This window comes from Streptopelia decaocto (assembly GCF_964273445.1).
Source record: "Streptopelia decaocto genome assembly, chromosome: 1".
Lineage (NCBI taxonomy): Eukaryota > Metazoa > Chordata > Aves > Columbiformes > Columbidae > Streptopelia > Streptopelia decaocto.
Window position 1 is genome coordinate 41,583,901 of NC_138663.1, and position 19,296 is coordinate 41,603,196.

General features: G+C 46.7%; 1 protein-coding gene across 6 annotated transcripts in view; it reads right to left on the reverse strand.

Annotated features, from left to right (window-relative positions):
- TCF20 (transcription factor 20) overlaps positions 1-19,296 on the reverse strand; it is a 130,812-nt gene that overhangs the window by 110,928 nt on the left and 588 nt on the right. For 5 of the 6 annotated variants that reach the window (XM_082061682.1, XM_082061681.1, XM_082061680.1 and 2 more), the window contains exon 2: positions 7,066-7,176. The exons of the other annotated variant lie outside the window; for it this stretch is intronic. The gene's annotated coding sequence lies outside the window, so the exon portion shown is untranslated. The remainder of the gene's footprint in view (positions 1-7,065; positions 7,177-19,296) is intronic. 6 annotated transcript variants of the gene reach the window in all.

Here is a 19,296-nt window from a genome sequence, read left to right on the forward strand (position 1 = left end):
AACTCATGACAGCATGAAGATGGGAGCACATGAATGGATCAGGCAGGGAAGGGTGTGTGAAAGCCAAGTGGCAGAGCAGGAGCAGAGCCACCAGACAGGGGCTCGGGAGGGATGGGGCAGGTTAAACGTGTCCCGCAGAGCACGGTAGAGACAAGCATTTTCAAAGTTTCAAGCCGGTATCCAGAGGTACACTATATTTCCCAGAAACTTAGTGACACAGCAACATCCTGGAACATTAATAAGGCTTTGGGTAAAACCAGACCAGCAATTAGCACGAGTCTGAGATGCTGCACAACAACGATGATTTTGCACACTCTGTGACACACTTCAATTTTTACTCTGGGGTCCTCGACCCTTCCAAAGAGCGTCGTGGCCCACGCTTCCCAGAGCAGCTGCACAGCACATCTTAACCTGCAGCAGCTGCTCCACACCTGACGCAGGTGGCTGCTGGTGTTACTAGTGTGGGAGGAGAATCACAAAGATGGGAGGCAGCAACTCTACCTGTAAACAAGGGATTTCTATACTAGGGGGTTGTTAGTCAAAGGGCTATCAAGTCAAAGTGCCCTTAAACTGTAGTTTCTCAAGTATTTCTTTGGGCAGATCGCTAGGTTAAGCAGCTTTCCTCTCCACCCTGGCAACTTTAATCCAGATCAATTCCCTGATCCAGTTCAGTGTGCAGCAGCACGTTCAGCTGCACTGGCACAGCTGAACAAGCAGCTCGGGAGCAGCAGCAGAAGGGGCTGCCCAAGACAACACTTGTAAAACTACACCCTTGAATTCAACAGGCATGGATGGCACTTAGCCCCAGGAGAGCAAGCCGCTGTATGCAAACCCCAGGAAAACAAAGATAAGGGAAGAGGGATGCTTCATGCACGACTAACTGGAAAGGGATGACCCAAGCCAAACAGGAGGTAAAAAAACCCCAAAAAAATGATGACAGTGTGGCCATGTTTTATGCATCTCTAAATGAGGCATAAGCTTTATTTCTCCCTTGGGAACAGAGGAGGCAAAGCAGGCAGTACAGTCAGGAAAGGCTACACAGAAGAGCCAAATGATGGTAAAGCACTGGTGAAAGTCAGACAAGGACCCCTGAGGAGCAATGAGGAGGATGAGGACCCAGGGACTGTGCAGGGACACCACATAAATAATTCCCTGGCAGAGCCACAAGGAGCAGAAGGGAACGAGGACACAAACTGGATGACACAGGCAGGGATGGGGATGCAGAGAGGTCCAGCCTGGGGGCGGAAGAACGAATCGGGGGAAACAGCAAGGAAGCTGCTTCAGAACACTGGTGTCACAACCATTCCAGCTGTGAACAGGGTAGCAGGTCATTATCTGAACAGCTCATACACCCTCTGGTTCTGGAGTAATTACATCCATTCTGTAAAAAGACATCATACAATGAGGTCTATGGATATCACAGAAGCAGACAGGAGAGTAAGCAAAATGTCTGACTGTACTAGGAACAGACCGAAAAATAGCACTGATTTCATAATGATGTGACACAAGACAAAGATATATTTGCCTCTGCACCACCAAAAGCTGCTCTATTCATTCCCACCTTAGAAAGGGAATACAAAGAACAGAGGGGGTTCAGCAAATGGCAACAAAGATAAGAGACTTGGAAGACGGAAAATGCTTACATGCAGCCCACACGTGCAAAACAACTGCTATGTGCTAGAAGAACAAAAAAAAAAAAAAAAAAAAAAGAAGTCTTCTAGTGCAACCAGATTATACTGCATAGCAGGACTGCAACACAGTGGGTGCACACTCTACTCACCAGGAAACCCATCCACCTCTTACAGCCAGACGCCGCAGCCTGGCAGCAGCTGCCATCAGCCATAGGAGAGCCATCCCCTGAAGGGACAGCAAGGCGGGCTCCCTCCCTGTGCCTGCCCAACGGGATACACGGCACAGAATCTCCACTGAGGTGCATCACGGTTGGTATTTTCCACAGCCTCGCAGACAAGAAGCTTGGCTGGGTTGCTCTTCCTAGGCACTTCAACATATATGGCCCAAGTTCTGTCATGTAAAAGAAATCGAGAGCCCTGCTTTAAACTGCAGGAATATACTGGAGTCTTACCTGGACTCCCAAGTTTGACAGCAACCTAATTATGGCAGTGGATAGCTGTGCTGTAACAGGTTTCTTTGGCTTGGCTCTACCCAAGGTAGAGTCACACATGAACGCTGCTTCAGCTTGTATCCACTCACTGGATTCTTGAAAACCTACTCCAGGTGACAGATGACAACCTACTCCATCTTAGATGACAACTCAGGCCCTTGATGTGCGATGCCAGCTCCACACTTCTGCAGCAGCCTCCAAGAATGGCACTAAGGACAAGGTCCAGCTGCCTGCAGCTGAAACAGGCCTGCAGAAACACCAGAGGAGAAGGCGGCAGGCTGCAGGCAGCGTATGCAAGGAAGGCACCTGTACTGATGCAGGCTCAGGTCATCCCAGGGACAGGAATTTGACACCCATGATTAAAGCATAATCAAAAAACGCTTCCTGACAGTGAAGTCTATTAGGCTGTGGAACAGACTCCCACGGGAAGCATGGAAAGCCTCATCCCACTCTCTCTGTAAGGACTGACAGGGCAGGCAGGGGAGAATTGAGTCCAGGACTGACAAGATGGCCTGATGGGGCCAGTACCACAAGATGTGCCTTTCAGGAGTAAAACCAACTTAAAAAATTCACTCCACCCCTCTTTGCAACATCTCCCCCCAGTTCTGCCAACACTGCTGCTTGCAAAGCAGCACTGCGGACTAGATCATAGTAGCCTGGGTCATTTCACTTATTGGGAGGGATGGGGCTTTTGACCCACATCAGGTCACTGGTGTATTTTACACCATGGTCCTACCAATGGTTACATTAGCACAATCCACGGGATAACAGTAGTGGTACAGGTCAGGAATGTGAGAGGGGAAAGGAAATAGGAATTTCTTAGGCCATACTACAGGTGTCTTTATACAAGCCGGTATGTATGAATTCCTGCAAATGAAGACAGTGGAGGATGGAACTAGGGTGCAGGGTGTTAACTAACCCATGATTTAGTATGGTCAGACTTGTGTAATTGGACATGACCTAACATATATGGAAATCATCTTAATCTACAACAGCGAATGTCCCTGTTAATAATATATATAGTACCAAGTAAGTAAGTTTCTGACACACTGGGCTGTCAAGATAAGCTTGGTTTTGAACTGTGCAGATTGACAGGAACGTGTATTTTGCCCCATTTAAAGCGAGCAGATGCCCACCTCCTTTTATTATTTTTTTTTGTTTGGGGGAGAATGGGGGTGTTAAGAACATCACAAAGTTCAAAATTAATGTCTCAACTTGTAACACACTTCCCTCTCTCCCACAACACTGGTTGCAGAAGCTACCCACAGCTGACACTACTCATGAAGCTCCATATGGTTCTGCTTCCTTTCATTTTTCCTCAGCCTGACAAACTTTGGCACTGCTCAGGTTTCCCTGGTCCTTAGGAAACAGGAGAGATTCCAACAATTCCAGCTTCTCCTTCCTTTGCTTTTACAGATCTCCCACGGTGCCATCTACAAAAAACCTATTGTTATGGCAAAGCACAAAGGCAAATTTGCCTGAACGTCACTGATGCTGTAGAATTTTTCACACTGCGCTTAGTATTGTTAACGATTACTTACATTGCATTAGAGCTCAAGGACCTCAGTAGCATAAGGGTCCCTTATACTCGCAACATGCACATACAGCAACAAACGTCTGTGCCTGACTAACAGGCTAGTAAAGTTATTTCATTTAAGGTACAAAGACTTCAAAATGGACTGTCATTTTAAAGCACCCATGAGTCGACAACAGTTTGTACAATTAACACAAACCACTCAACGCTCACAGTACACTCGGGAAGTAACTGTGTACACAGCGAGTACCCCGTACACACCATAACTCAGCAAGTGCTTTTTGCAGCTCTCTTCTACACTCAGTCATGAAGGATATAGATCATTACAGCCTCCAGCTATAGAGCTTTAGCTCACAGAGTAGCAGCTCACACTTTTAGCTCTGGAGATCCCCAGTTCAATCTGTTGCATGTCAGCCAAGAGGGCAGCTGTCATATAATTACAGCCACAACTTTGCATGTGAAAAAGTAGGGAGAGGGAACAGAGATCTTATTATAGAACTCTGGTTGCAACCTGCTGAACAGTTCCCTATTTAAAGTAACTTCTTGTAAAGAGAAGGGAGAGGGAAAATAAAAAAAAGGGGGAAAAAGATAAGGAAAGAGTGTCTTCTAACTCAGCTTCCCAGTTCTCTTCGTTTTGCAGAAGTCAGTGCTGCTTCGCATAAAGTCTTTTGTTACAAATGCATATGTGTATTAGACAAAGCACAAAAGTGCAGAGCCAGGAGTAAGGCTCTAGCCCCTTATCAGTCCAAAAGAAAAAAAGAAAACCTCATTGCTGCAACCAAGACATCTGAAGTCCAACAAGACATCTTAGTTTCTTTCTGAACTATAACCATTCACCAGCAGCCAAGCCATTTGGCTATGCAATTTAAGTATTAAAAATTAAGTTCAAAAAAATCTTAACTCACTTACATCTTGTCTTCTTCAAACTGTACATACAAGCTCTCAGGGAAACTTAACAATCCAGGAGGAGAATATGTTTGAACTACAAAGATACAAACCATGGCAAAAAAATTCATCTCAAATGAAAAGATCTTTTAACGAGTGCAACACAAAACAATCAGACCAAGTTTCTTCTTATCCATTAATCTTTCTGCAGATCCTTCTGCACACACACAGCAATTTTTGAGCCAAACATTTTTTCCAAGCCGAGAAGTTCAAAAACAGAATTTGAAGTAATGTAATCCAGTTTTAAAGAAACGTAATTTTTTCCCCAACAATTATTCTAGAAATCTGTCTTTCCTCAGTAAAACTACGTCGGACTTAAGATACTGATTAAATTCTTTGCAGAACATTGTTCTCTCCGTGACAGTCCCATCCATCCATCCATCCATCCTTGACCCAGTAACACAAACCCCATGGGTCCTCCATTGCCTGGGGTGAACCAACCACTTCAGACCACCAGCAACAGACTGGAGTGAACTCTCCAGCTTCTTGCAGACTTACCTGCTTGCTAAATACGACTCGAAGAAGACTGATCTGACTCAAACCATTCACTACCTGCCTGCAAGAACACAGACTCGCTGGAACACGTCCACCAGTTCATGCACACTACACCAGCAGCACTTCCAAACTCCCTGAAATGCGGTTCCAACAGGATTTGAAGGAGAAGTACCTAGCAGACAGCCAAGCTGGAAGGTGTTCAGATGATTACTAACACCAAGCGCAAGCCTGCAACAGTTAACTCCAGAATTCAGCACAAGCACAGGCACACTTACACCTTGTATTTAAAGCAGCTGAATTCTCTGGTGGCATCCTCTTATCAGCCTTGTTTCGGACGGCTTGTTTCTGTTTGGCTCAGAGTCTTCCGCTCCTCACCTCAAGCAAGACCTGCTCAGGAAACACACGGACTACCTGACCATCTCCCTCCCTTTAGAAGCGGGTAAGAGAAAGAATCAAGGGCATGAAGCCCAGATTTGAAGAAAGCTATGCACAGCTGCACAGAAACATTTGGGGCTGATTATTGCACACACAGCAAAACCCTGGCTGGGCTCATCCCACAGAAGGGACCCATAAAAGCTTCACCTCTCCCTCACCTACTGCAACCAGGCAAAGCTCACGAACATCTGAACCGCACTTGTTGCAGACGCCCAACGAAAGCAGTACAACCCTGTGCAGAGATGACTGAAATGAGACACCGTTAAGCTATTTTCTAGTATTATTTCTGTAAATTTAGCACTGCTAAAAGGTTCCAGATAGACATTCTCCAGAGAATGAAATCCTTTGCCTACCCTGAGAAGATGTGCAGAGAGAACAGCAGCAAAACATACGTGTTTTTCTCATCTCTCCCAGCCTGCCGAGGCTGAAATGACTGACAAAGGTCCAAAATGAAGGGCACATATAAATTATTAATATTGCACTAGTAGTCTCACTGTTGCTGTGGCAGTCGAAAGACTTAACAGAGGCAGGCTCTGCAGGGAAATATTACTTTATTTCAAAATCATTCATTCAGGAAACTTACATACTGAGGAGAAAAGAATCATTCTGCAGCATGCTCTGTCAAACCCCTCAGCTTTAAGACCCTTCGCTTCTAAAGCAAAACCAATTTTAACAAGAACAGGAAATCAACGCAAAGCATAAGGAGCTTCGGATTTCAAGTGAGCAACACTGGAACGGCATTACTTCCGGACACGAACCCTAACACACATCTCCTCACGCCTGACCTGGAAAGTCCACCCCATTTCTGAGAGCCAGATAAGTGTTTTGTCTCTGTGGCCTCTCTGCTGAAGCAGCCAAGTGGCATACCAGCGCCAGGATAATGGGCAGCCGCGCACTAGCGAGTGGAAGGGAGCCAAAAAGCCACTTCAGTTCGCCGCTCGGGCCGCAACCTGGGCTTTAAGCCCATGCGAGGCTCCCGATTCACATTCTTCCTGACCTTTTATTTCATTCCAGGTCTCACGCTACACCTGCTGCCACAGCAGCCAAGTACCCGTGAGCAGCACACAGAGAGATGTGGCTTCCTACTGATCTATTTGCCTCCTCTCGCCTTTTGCAAGGGGAACAGTTTACCAGGGTATTAGTCTGTTTCACATTATTTCTAGAACTGGGACAACTGACCTGAACTTTGACATTTCTGAAACAAGTTAAATTATTTTCATCTTTCTTGGTAATCAGAATAGATTTACTTTTCATTTAAAACACCAAATTTCCCTCCCAAAATATTTGAAGTAGTTACTGAAATGTTTTCTTTACCAAAGCCCTGCAAAGCCTCAAGATTATTAATAACATTTTGAATATAAAGAGGCACAACATTGCTCCATACAAATAAAATAAAAAAAAGAAAGCAGTCAAATTTTCACACAACATAATTAATTTTGAAAACTAGTACTTTCTATTAAAAATTCTTGCATTAAAAAAAAACATTTCCAATAACTTTAAACACTGATGGGGGCAAAGAAAAAACAGACCCTACCCCCAGCTGGATGGCATTCCTCTCCTTGGATGCAATGTGGTAGCATTTGATTGACGCATCTGATCCATTCCAAAACTCCAGGCGATGTTTTAACCATCAATGGGCAGAATCCTATTAATTTTCAGGAAAAAAAAAAATAGAAAAACAGAGTAGAATATGGAGGCAGGACACAGAACAGCTGGCATTTGTCTGGTAGATCCAGCTGATTTAGCTAGATTCATAATAATCAACAGATTAAGACCAAAGTTGACAGCAGAAACTCACTTCTACCAGCACCAGCCCCTTCCTTCCCTCCACCTTCCTTCTGCCATCTCAGTTCAACCCAGTCTCCCAACACAACCTGGAACATTAGTTCCATACCAAAGGAAATCAAGTAAGAACAGGGAAAGGAGAGGGAAGAGATTAAACAGGGATAACATGAAGAGCCCATTGGCATGCAACCAAGAGTCCACACAGGCCCTTGCTACAGCAAAAAAAAAGGAGATGAGGGATGTACGAGGAGATGGCAGGAGAGCAGATGCAAGAAGGTGAAGGTTCAAGTGGTCCCTGAGCTCAGGGGGTAAGAAATGGCAGCAGGCAGAGCACAGAAGCAAGCCCCAGCATGCACAACGAGCTCGGCCTTCAGAAGCAGCAACGCACCAGGCGACCCGCTAGCTTGGTGTCTGCTGCATTTGCATTATCGATGGGCATGGTGTGAGAAATGCAGTGTGAACCTTCCACATTAAACCAGGCTTCCCAGTCCACCCATAAATTCATTTTATTACTGGCCAAACCCAGATCCCCCAATATCAAGTATTTTTCCCTGAAATAAGCCTCCACTTACAGTCTTCCACCAACCAGCTGCCACTGATTCATTTCAGTGCCAATCAGCCCTGCAAGCTCTCAGGAGCCAAGGTAAGAGGCAGCACAACCCCAAGAGGAATTGAGCCATTCCAGCAGCAGCCAGAAGGCCAGCGTTGTCAGCCTGACCCTTCCAGATGGCCAACTGATACGTCAGACCAGCCTACATCCCAGTTAACCAACCTGGAGCTGGACACCTTCCCACTGGAGGTGGATGCCTGGCTGAATGGTCAGCAGGACAGCTGGGAAACACTCCTGGTTGAGGTGGACAGCTGCCCACTTGGGAACATGAGCTGCACAAAGGTCTCCAGGCACATCCGTCATTCGCCTGCTTGCTCCTCACAACTGTTCTGTGTTCCCAAGGCTTGGAACGATTAACAGCAGAGAAGAGCTGGATGGGCAGAAGTAGGGAATGCAAGAACAAGCTGACATCCTGCAAAGGGAAGGGAGCAGCAGGCTGGAAGATGGGATCTTACAGGAAGAAAAATGGTTGCTACAGTGCAGAGGGGAGCTGGGAGAAACAGGAGGGGGCTGTTGGCAGAAAGCAGGCAGAGGAAGGCATGCCACCACAGGGAGCTGGAAGGGTGCATAGCCCAGGTCTGATAAATCAGGTATCACTGCCAGACTCCTACACCAGCCCCTAAAACCTCTACCACTGACCTGGGGGGCTCCAGGCTCAGCAACAACCAGGATCTGACACAAGCGTGCCTGTGCAGCAGCTTCAGGTGGTCGTTTCAGGCATCTCACATCCAAACCATTAAGTACCCTGAAGACAAGGACACAGACCTCAAATTCAATGTGATACGGTCACCTTGAGCTCGCACAACGAGAAGGACAGACTCCTGGCCCTGACAAGGACCACACAGCTGCAGGTTGCACCTCCATCAGGCTCCCCAGAGCAAGCGGTTACACAACAGCCAGACTGCCCTTGTAACCAGCCCCCTGGCTCGTCAGGAGCGCATGGACCCTGCTCCATCCACAGTGAATGCACAAACCTCCACCTCGCACTCTAAATAATTAAACTCCTGGGGAGCAGCAGCAGACTCACAAAACTCTTACATAGACCAAGCCAGCCATTAATGGGGGGGTCAAAGATGAACACTCTATTTTTTTTAAGTGTGCTTTGATGCATGCGGAGAGCGGTGAGAGGAGATCTTCATTACCCTCTCTGGTACCTGATGAATTTTTCCTTTCCTGGCTATCAACACCTCCCTGCTTCCACCTGAACCCCATACTGCTGGCAATCATCCGGACAGTCAGAGACAATTAGGAGGTGTGTTTGGACGAAATCTGTGCTAGCTGGTCACCTGTAGGCAAGGAAGCTAAGCCAGGCTGAGCAAAGCCAGGCTCTGCCAGAGGCTCAGCCAATGTTTATTACGAGGTTTGGGTTTCACACAGATGCCACTGGGTGGAATCCCAGGGCCAGAATGACGCTGAAAGTCATGCAAACCACAACCTCACACACTGTCTCCCTTACAGTAAGGCGCAGAGCATAAGCCAGTAAAATCTGTCGGGATTATTAGCTTGGGCTTGGAGCCAGCGCTGGGAGCTGCCACAGGGCAGGCAGGCTGCCTGCAGACCGGCAGGTCACCGGGAAGGAAGTGGAAGTCCCTTGATGGAGAGAGAGCAGGCAGGGAAGGCAAGACACAGTTGAGAAAAGGTCACAGAAACACTAGTCTGATCCACCCCTTCTGGCCTTAAAATACATACACACACACACACACACACACACACACACACACACACACACACACACACACACACACACACACACGAGCTTCTTACTACCCTGCTTTGTTCAGACCTTTTAAGGAGAGCTCTGCTCTTCCAAGTCCCTTTGCATTCCCCCAATCCACACCAGTTCTGGGAACTGGTTCTTTAGGGCTTCCACCAATGAAAACCTCAGGTGGAGAGAAAGGAAAGCAGTGTTTTTCAGGGAAGGAGTCACCACAGACACAGAAAACTCCCCCAGCAGCACACACGGAGGTCAGATGCTCTACTGGCAGTGCCAATTCCAGCCTGCACTGGCCAAGCCTCTGCCAGCCCGTCTGCTGCCTGTGCAGGGGAGGCCACAAACTGGAACTGGCTCCAGGATCTCTGCTACTGTGCTGAGAAAGTGGCTGGTGTAGCAAAGCCAGCTCTCATTTATTATTTATAAGTAGTCCAGATAGATGCCCCTTTTTTCAGGTCACTAGGAACCTTCTCCCGGCAAAACCCAATACTTGTGCTTTCAGAAGGAAGTTAAGAGCTTCACACACAACACCAGCACTCACTTCTCCCAGCATGGCAAAAGCAGCAGCTGTCACTTCCATTATTCTTGGAAACAGGGGGGAAAATAGCTAGGACTCTCGAGCCTTGGCACCTCTTCCCTCCTGCCGTTTGCCTACCAGAGCTACGGTTACTATTCAGGGCAGGAGTGCTCAACAGGGTACACATTCCAGGGGACTGAGCCATCCCTCGTGGCCAGGCTCAAAATGGCAGACAGCGATGAATAGGATAATTAGAAAGTACAACAGAAACCGCAACGTAAAAACAAGCGGCTTCTATTACAAGAAACAGTTCCATGGCATGGTTAGATCCATCACCCCATATGCTGGGTGGTGGTGGTGCCTCAGGAGCCTGCTGCTATTATCTCTTTGCAATCACATTTCAGCCCATCTTTCTGCTTAATGCACGAAAAGCAGAGCTAATCAGATTCACGCTCTCTTTCTGCTTAATGTCTCCAGTTCCCAAGCATGCTCTGTACTGCTTCAACCAATGTTCAGCTAACACTAGCCAGGAGCACACAGAGCAAAAAAAAGGGAAAAAAATGAACTACCTATTAATTTCAGTCCTTCTTTCCACCTATTATGTCTAAAATTCCTTCTACACTTGAGCTTTACAAACAAAAGTCAGGAAATTCCCGTTTCCCTCTCTACACCACACCCGGTTCATGTGTGAGTTCCCTTCTCCAAACTGCTCCTCCAGTGGTATCTGGGCAATTAGTTATAGCACAGATCTATGAGGCTTGCCTCTTACTCTCTGGGACAGCTTTTCAAAATATTTCCTGGCTAGGAACATCCACAGGATATATTCTGCTGGCACCGTAAGAACTCCTCTTTGTTAATCTATCCGTAGTGACCAGCACATGCCCTACTCCTCGCTCTCCCCCCAACACTATTTCATTATTGCAATCCTACATGGGAACTCTAAGGTGCCATCAGCATTTCCAGCCTGAGGACAAACAGGGCCCTGGAATAGCTGCTTCTTTCACCGCATCCCTTCGCACTCCACAGGGCAGCTGGAACATTGCTATAGTCAGCTATGATCCCTGGATCTTCACTAGAACGACCAACACGACAGCACAGAATCCCACAGACTGGGCAGATTGCATGAAAATTCAACAGAGAGATCCAGGAAAAGACGGGCTTATGGGAATACCCATCATCATGAGCCAGGTTAAGCAGCGCAGGAGGAGAGTCACCCATTACAAGCACGATTGAAGATTTGCCAGAAGAACAACAACAACAACAAAAATCAGCAAGTATTTACAGGAAATGAGAAGGAGATGTAGGCGGAAGACAAAAGTGCTAGGATACATATCTCTATCCAGAAGGAATAAAAAAGGGAGACTGTAGAGATGAAACCCCAGACAGCCCCCGCATCTGTACACATCCCCCTGCTAATACCCACTACATCAATCAGAACAATGGCAGCTCCAGAGAAGACCCCGATTATCCAGCTCCTTCACTAACATCTTCCCCAGAGGCTGCACACATGTGCAAGGGGATGGAAGAAAAACATACTTCACAATGAGATTACTTATAGCATTTTCTATATTGCCCCCTCTTTTATAAATGTGTCTTTTTTTCAAAAAATATTGCAGCTGGCTTATAAATGTGTCTGATTTAAAAAAAAGAAAAAAACCCACCATATCCTTGAAAACAAAGACACTTTGTGCCCAGCATATCTAGTGGCACAATTATTTAATACCAATACACTGGTTCTTTCCTTTATTCACTCCATCCTTGGAACACAAATCCACTGTAACAGCCACCCAGTGTATAATCTTACCATGCAAAGCAACACAACCCTACAATAATCTTTCTCTTGCCATGTCTCCACGTGCCAACAAGAATTTAGGCTTAAATGCTTTAAAAAAAAGCCCAACCACCTGCAGCACAGCCTGAAACAAATCTCTAACAACTCTCAAGCTGAAACAAATTGTCTCATCCCTCTCTACTACTTTCCTTATTTGAAAATGGCTGCACAAACATTTCTAATTCATGTACCACGCTGATTACAACCTGCCCCTCCCGCCCTGTACAGCCACTCGGTCAGTCCACACATGCATGGGCTCACTGTATCCTCCTGCCTCTGGCACACGGCTCTTCACTGACATCATCTTCACCTTCATGCTGAATAAAATTCACCAGTCAGACACCGTATCTGCTCCTTTAGCCATAAAGCAATCACCGCAGGCCAACAGACGCCTCCATCCAGTCTCCCAAACGCACACTCTGACCTGCACCGTGCCCCTGCTAAGTAGATGCTGGGGCACGCATCTCGTTAGGTGACACATCCCTCCTTCCCTGCACTCAGCAGAGGCTAATGCACATACGCCGATCCATCAGGGAAAGAAACACTGTTCATGCCGCTCAGCAAGAAGCAAAGTTCACTTTGGTCAGCCCCCATGGAGCCTGAGCTTCAGCACACCCCTGGCTTCATTGCATCCCCGGAGCAGAACTGCACCGTTCTGCACCACCACAGTCGTGTCCCACAAGGCCTTCCAAGTTTCTGCTGGTGCCTGAAAATTAGTCAGTCACATTTCAGAGATGGAGAGATGGTGTGGTACCCAACTTGAGGCCTGGCTCACTATGGGCATGCAGAAAATTCTCCCAACATTTCCCTGCCCTTGCCATTTATCCCAGGCCATAGGGACCACCTGGTTCCACTAACTCCAAGGCCTTAGTCCAAACAGCTGCCATCGCCACATTAGGGAAGCTTTTTCATGAGCTCAGCCGCCAGCTCTCTCCTCAGGCAGTCCCCTTTTGCCCTCTCCTAAGGGAGGGTTATTGCTACTATTTTTTGAGCCCTGTAATACCCTTAGTCTATGTCTCTGAGCAGATACCCTTATAGCAATGGGCTCTCGGGAACTACGGTCCATCTCATCGCAAAAGTGGTGGGGAAAAAAAAACCAACACTTTCCCTTTTTTTCCCCTTTTGAAATCACTGTTTGGGAATGGCGTCAGCATCTGGAGGCACACAAGTATATCCCAGGGAAAGAATGAGAGGAGACGAGCAGAGGGGAAGGGAGGGACCTGAAAATGAAGGCTGAGGGCGAGGTTTCACATTACAGCTGAACCAGGCTAATAGTTCACTGCTGCCAAAAAAAGGGGGGGCCCCATTTCCACCTTTCTTTCATTCCCTACCTTTCAGTCCTGGCAAAACAATTCTCACCCCTCCTGCATGGAAGATCTGATACGAGCCTGAACCTGGTGAGCAGATTCAGCTCTCTGTCCCAGGAGAAAACTATTCACTTTTCTATATTTTGGGGCAAGTCAGCTTTCCGAAAGCTGAACAAGCTGGATCCATGTAGCACCAGAGCAGGCACAAGGCAGGGAATACCACAAGGCATGGCCACCCCTCTTAGAAAGAGCAGTTGGTTAGATTGGTTCAGCTACACCACGAAAACCCATCCTTACCCACGGGAAACTGCAGTTTCACCCAACAATTAACTACACCAGTCAGCACAAAAGAAGGGGCCTAGCTGAAAAGCCTGCAAGAGAGGTGTTTGCTAATAATCTTAAAACAGGGAGTTTTACCTATTATTAGACTCTATGAACCAACAGCATTTCTGAACTGGATGATGAATGCAGCCATGTACATAAAAGCTGACACTAAAATTAAGTAGACCCAAACTAGAGAGAAAGATGAGAAGTACTGCAGGACCTACAATAATAATTGTGCCTATTTCTAAATTAGACTCTCTTACTATCAAACAAGATGGCTGCCTTCATCACTATGCTCAGAAATGTCTGTTTTCATTACAAATTTAACAACTAGTTTCAGGGCGTCTTGATAAAGCATTTTTCTTTTCCCCATAAGCTTCTACATCATCAGATGAGCAAAAATACTGCAGTTATTTTCGACCAAAAAAAAAAAAAAAAAAAAAGCCCATATTACTCCAGTGTCTTTATTCCTCTCCACCTCCTCTGCTCAATTACTAAAAGCAATTTACAGACAATAAATGTAACTTCACAGCTGCCTGTATGAAGTATTCCCTTCATTTTATAGATGAGGTTACAGGCTATACAGAAATTAATATCAGCAAGGTCTACTTCAAAGCTGGATAAGCAAGAGGAACAGATGAACTCTTGAAGAATACAGATCATGCCTGTACTCTAGTAAAACCAGTAATAAAGAATTAAGGATACTACCAGTTGGTTATAAATTCCTTGAATGTATCTGCTCAAATACAGTAAAAAACAAAAGTTTGCTTTGAGGTTTTGTTTGGGTTTATTCTATTTTTATTAGGAACAACATAATAAGATTTCAGATTTACAGCTCAGCATCCCATAGACCAAACATGTTCACTTTACTAGTAAACCCACGCTTAACTGCTAACCTCACAGACTCAGAGGTGCCTGGCTCTTCCCACTTGCTACATGATCACCAGGAACCTGCAGCTAGAAAGCCTGTACATAATTTAAATCAATGAAGCTAAGTAAGTCAGGAGAGAGTCCAACGTTTTCTGCCACAGCCTCGCTGGCTTTGGCTTGGCTAGGAGGAGCAAAAACCTACATATGTTGTTAAAATTGCCAGCGGTGACTTTGAAAAAGCAGCAGGAGTAGCAACATTAAAGGGGAAAAAAAAAAAAAAAAAAAAGTGCAGTTTTGTACAGGCACTCTTCTGAGGATAACTGCTCCTTAAGGCTTAATAAAAATGCACGGCCAACTTTTCTTCTTCCACACATTAGTAGAGCTCAGAAATAGCACCTGAGTCTAGTTACACAACTCAGTAGGCCCAGCTTCTCCCAGGAAAAAAATACCATCAGCACACAGGTACTCCAAAGGCTCAGTCATCTGAGCAGTCCCTTCAAGGAAAAATAATCCTATTAAGAATTGGGGTGTTGCTAATGAAGACAAAAAGAAGTGTTCATTTTGGCGCTCCTTAATTACACTAGTTCCACTCTGTCCATTTACTACCAAACCTAACACCTGTAGGTCACTAAATTCACCACGTTCCTCCATCCATCCCCAAGATCCTCTCCTGGCACCATCCCCTCTTCAGCCAACAACCACCTGTCACTGCCCATACATTCCCTTACCCCTGACTAACACAAACTAGTATTTGTACAACCACAGCGCTTGGAAAACTAATTTAGGATTAAGGCCTTCATTTCTAGCCTGCATACAAATACCAGGCATGCTTAAACCAACAGGGTGTTGTGGGCTTCTGCACTGCAACTAGCTTAAAACCAAAAGCCGTATCATGCACGCATCAACAAACACACAGGCTTCAAGATGGACCAAAAAACCGAACACAATACAAAGGATTTCGACTTGTAAAATCTCTCACATGGGGAGAGCTGATAAACAGAACAACACTTCCAGCAGAACTGTGATTTTCTGCGTTTCCACTGCAGCAAGTACAGATGTTTGTGCCACTGGTACTTGTGCCCTGTTCACCCAAACCTGCAATGGCATCGCAACCTTCCGCTAGCCCCAAAAATGGCTCAGCAGATGTAGCCACTGCAGCAAACGCCTGCCCCAGCAAGCAGGTGTCCATGCCCAGAGCACACAACCCACGCTCCCCTTTCCCGGCAAGATTTGGGGTGTTCATGCCAAACCATCAAGCCCTGAAACCTCCCAAAAGCTGCACAACAATAGCAGGAAGGGAAAGGCGACCTAATGAGCTTGAACAGGTAGTCCTGTGGTTTAAACTGGCACCCCAATGTTGTCAGCAATGCTACAGGAGTCTAGAACTGAACTCCAACCAAACCCCCAGTCCAGCAACCTCCACCTGCTCCACCTGAGGACAGGCCACAGCTCTCCTCCCTCCCCTGAACTCTTCCAAATGGGAAGAAACCAGTGGCTCAGGCTGAGAATTTTCTTTTTGAGGCTGGCAGATCTGTTGTGGAGACTGATCCACTGATATTTTTCTAATATAACGAACATATAAGATGCCTAGAATTTGATAGCTGCTTTTTAATTAAATTGGAATAAGTAAATCACAGCCTGTTGCCATGGAGAATGAACAGACATAGCCTCTTGACTCCAGGGCAGGATCAAGCAGGAGAGGCAGGCAAGGCTGTGAAATTAAAAACACCTATTTTAAAGCAAATGGTCTTGATAATTAGCAAAAAACGTGGCACAGGGAAATAATATAACCATATGGCAGGAAGTGGTTTTCAAGGTGAACTACAAAGCTGTTTTAAATAAATGAATAAACTGCTAGAGCTGCTGGGTCAGTTGCAAAATCATACGTGCAGGATTAAACACAATTTAAAAAATATACCAAAAAACTCAGCAATTAGCTCTTCTTTCAGTTTCCTGCCTATGGCCTGCATCTCTCTCAGTTCTTATTTTTAAGGACTTGTTTCAAGTGATTAACATTTGCACCTATTTGCAGTTACCAGAGAGCCTTCAAACGCACACGTTTTCAAAAGCCTTGCGGTTCACTCTGAAGCAAGAACCAAGTATACGGGATATAAAACCTTTTATCTCTTACTCAGCGTCATTACACAGTCCTGGCCAGGTGATCAGACACTAATAATCATTCCTGAATCCATGCATCGCTGTCATGACTCCCATGACTTCGAAGGGAATTTGTCCCCCACACACCAATCATGTGGCACACCCCTCAAGAAGCACAGCTCAGAGAGAGCCAAAAAACAACACTGTCTGTCAGGAGGAGATGCCACGGCCTTCGGCACAAGCTTGGCTGATGCACAAGAGCCTTGCAAGCTCTCTTCCCAGTTTGTCCAGAGCACAAGCCATCAAAGTATTCCACCCCTTCCTGCTTCCAGCTCATCCATCAGCAAAGGCTGCTCAGAGACATGGGGCTGGACAGTTTATGTCACTCCTACACCACCTCTGCAGAGAGGGTGTTGTACAGCAGTTGTCCTGGCCCTTTTAAGACGCTTGTGCTCTGCTCGGATCTAAAAGAGCCACAGCAAGGAAACTCCCTCATTGCCTTCTCAAGCTCAGCCAGGGCAAATCTAAGCTAGACTTGTCTTACGATTTCCAGTGAGCATGTGGCCAAAGTGCATCAAATTCATCATAGCTTAAAAATACTTGACATAAATTGTACCTGATGACTCAGTTTCAAAAATGTGCTGTACATTTTTTTGGAGGGAAGGGACAGATTAACTAACTTTCACTTCAAACCTCCCGTCCGCTCTCAGGGAAAAGCCAACCTTTTCTCCTATTTTGTGAAGATACAAGTTGTCAGCCACAGTCATTAGTCTTCCACTGGAGCTAATGACCCACACAAAACAAACTGTCAGGGTCCCAGTCCAGGCCCTCATGACACAGCCAGTTACATAAAAAATCAGTCATATTTTCAGCACTAATCAACAGAATGTGAGCTGGCTATTAACAAGTTCTCTTCTATTCCCCACCAAAACCAAGAAACACTCCGTAAAGGGAGAGGAGTCAGGACAGAAATCTTAGGAAAAAAAGAGGGGCTGGGAAAAAATGAGCAATTAAAATCAGTACTGCCTCCTTTCACAGTTTTGCCCCGTATTTTGGAACATCTACTGCTTTAACTGAAGTCACACTACCTAAAATTCATGGCTTTCATTAAAATAAACTCCAGGTCCACGTCTGCATGAAGATATGCATAAACTTGCAAATCTGGTTCACCCTGAAGGACACCAACGAGGACCCCAATGCCACTCCTTAAATACGGTGGGGTGGGGGTGGAACGAGTGGGCTAGTTCATCATCTTTGAACAGCTGAGGCTGCAGCAATATTTGCCCAACCTCTTTGCTCAGGCACCCCTTTCCTTACCAAAGCCTGCAGCAAGAGGACCTGTGAAACATCTCAGGATACATTAGCTTAGCTGGAAGGTGCTGCACACCCTCAGCTTCCCCCTCCTCAGTGCCTTCCCTGGCATGCAATCCGCTTCCTGCTGATTGAACCACAGTCCTGCCCCACCATCTGAACACAGATGACTCCACATGGGCTGTTATTACCCTCACAGGCACTGGACAGCCAGAGGGCAGTGGGTGGCTTGTTCCTCCCCACTTTGCAGCATTACTGATTTTTAATTTTGACTTAAAGAGAAAAGATTGGACACATTTATAAAGGCCAGCCTAGCATCTTCCTCTGAAAGGGAGCTGTGGTTTCTTCTCTGTCCCCACAAGCCAAGATAACCATGCAGGGGAAGACTCCTTCCCAGGGACACTCCCAGCTGGACAGACCCAGGGTTAACGGGTGCCTGCGTTAAGACTCAAGCCAGGCAGCTGCTTGGCATTTGAAGGAAGATGCTAGCTGTGCCCAGGAGTAATTATTTTCATATCACAACAGAGAGGGTTGCAGGCCAAAAATAAAAATTAAAAATAAAAAAACCCACTCTTCACACATAAAACTGCTCCCTTCAGCAGCATCGCACTGTGACGTACACACAAGGATGGGATAACGCTCACTTGCAGGGCCAAGCCCCCTGCTCCCATCACCTGTGCTCTCTTGCTCACTCTTCCCTGACCTCCAGCCTTCCCCGGGGCCAGCCTAGCTCCCTGCCTGCCCCTCTTGCCCCCAGCCCACCCCCCCAGTGCCCCCTTCTCCTACCCACGAACTTCTCTTAACCTTCGACCCCCTGGCACCCTTCACTGTGCCACTCTCAGCACCCACACGCAGCAAAACGGCGGCAGAGCGCTTCCCGGACCAGAAGAGGCTGCAGACACCAGCCTTGCTGGGGTGTTTTTCACCAGGTGGCGGGTCTCTCCACGCCGCTGCCCGGGCTCCCACCGGGAGTATCCAGCCATGAACCTCGGTGGCTGTGAGGCCGCTGGCTCCAGGGGCGTGTGACACACGTGCTGTCCCCGCCGCTGTCAACAACTTCCAACCACGGTCCCGGTGGGCAAGTCCCGGGTGGGCAAGGGGCTGCCAGCACCGCCAGCAGTAATCCGGATGGGGAAAGGCAGCTCATAAACTGGATGGCGCTTTGACAAAAATAAAGATCACCTTAATATTCTTTTTAACAGCCAGAAAGGTCACGACGTGTTGGTTCCTATGGATAGGGGCAAGATGGGTGGAGGGGAGGAAGAGGGTAGAGGCAATACACAAAACCGCAGGGCCTTAACTGTTCGTTCACCACAAAAACAAAACAACGTGAAGGAATCGGAGATGAAGGACAGCTGCACAAGGCGCAGGACGGACACCCAGGCGAGGGGGCAGCCGCAGC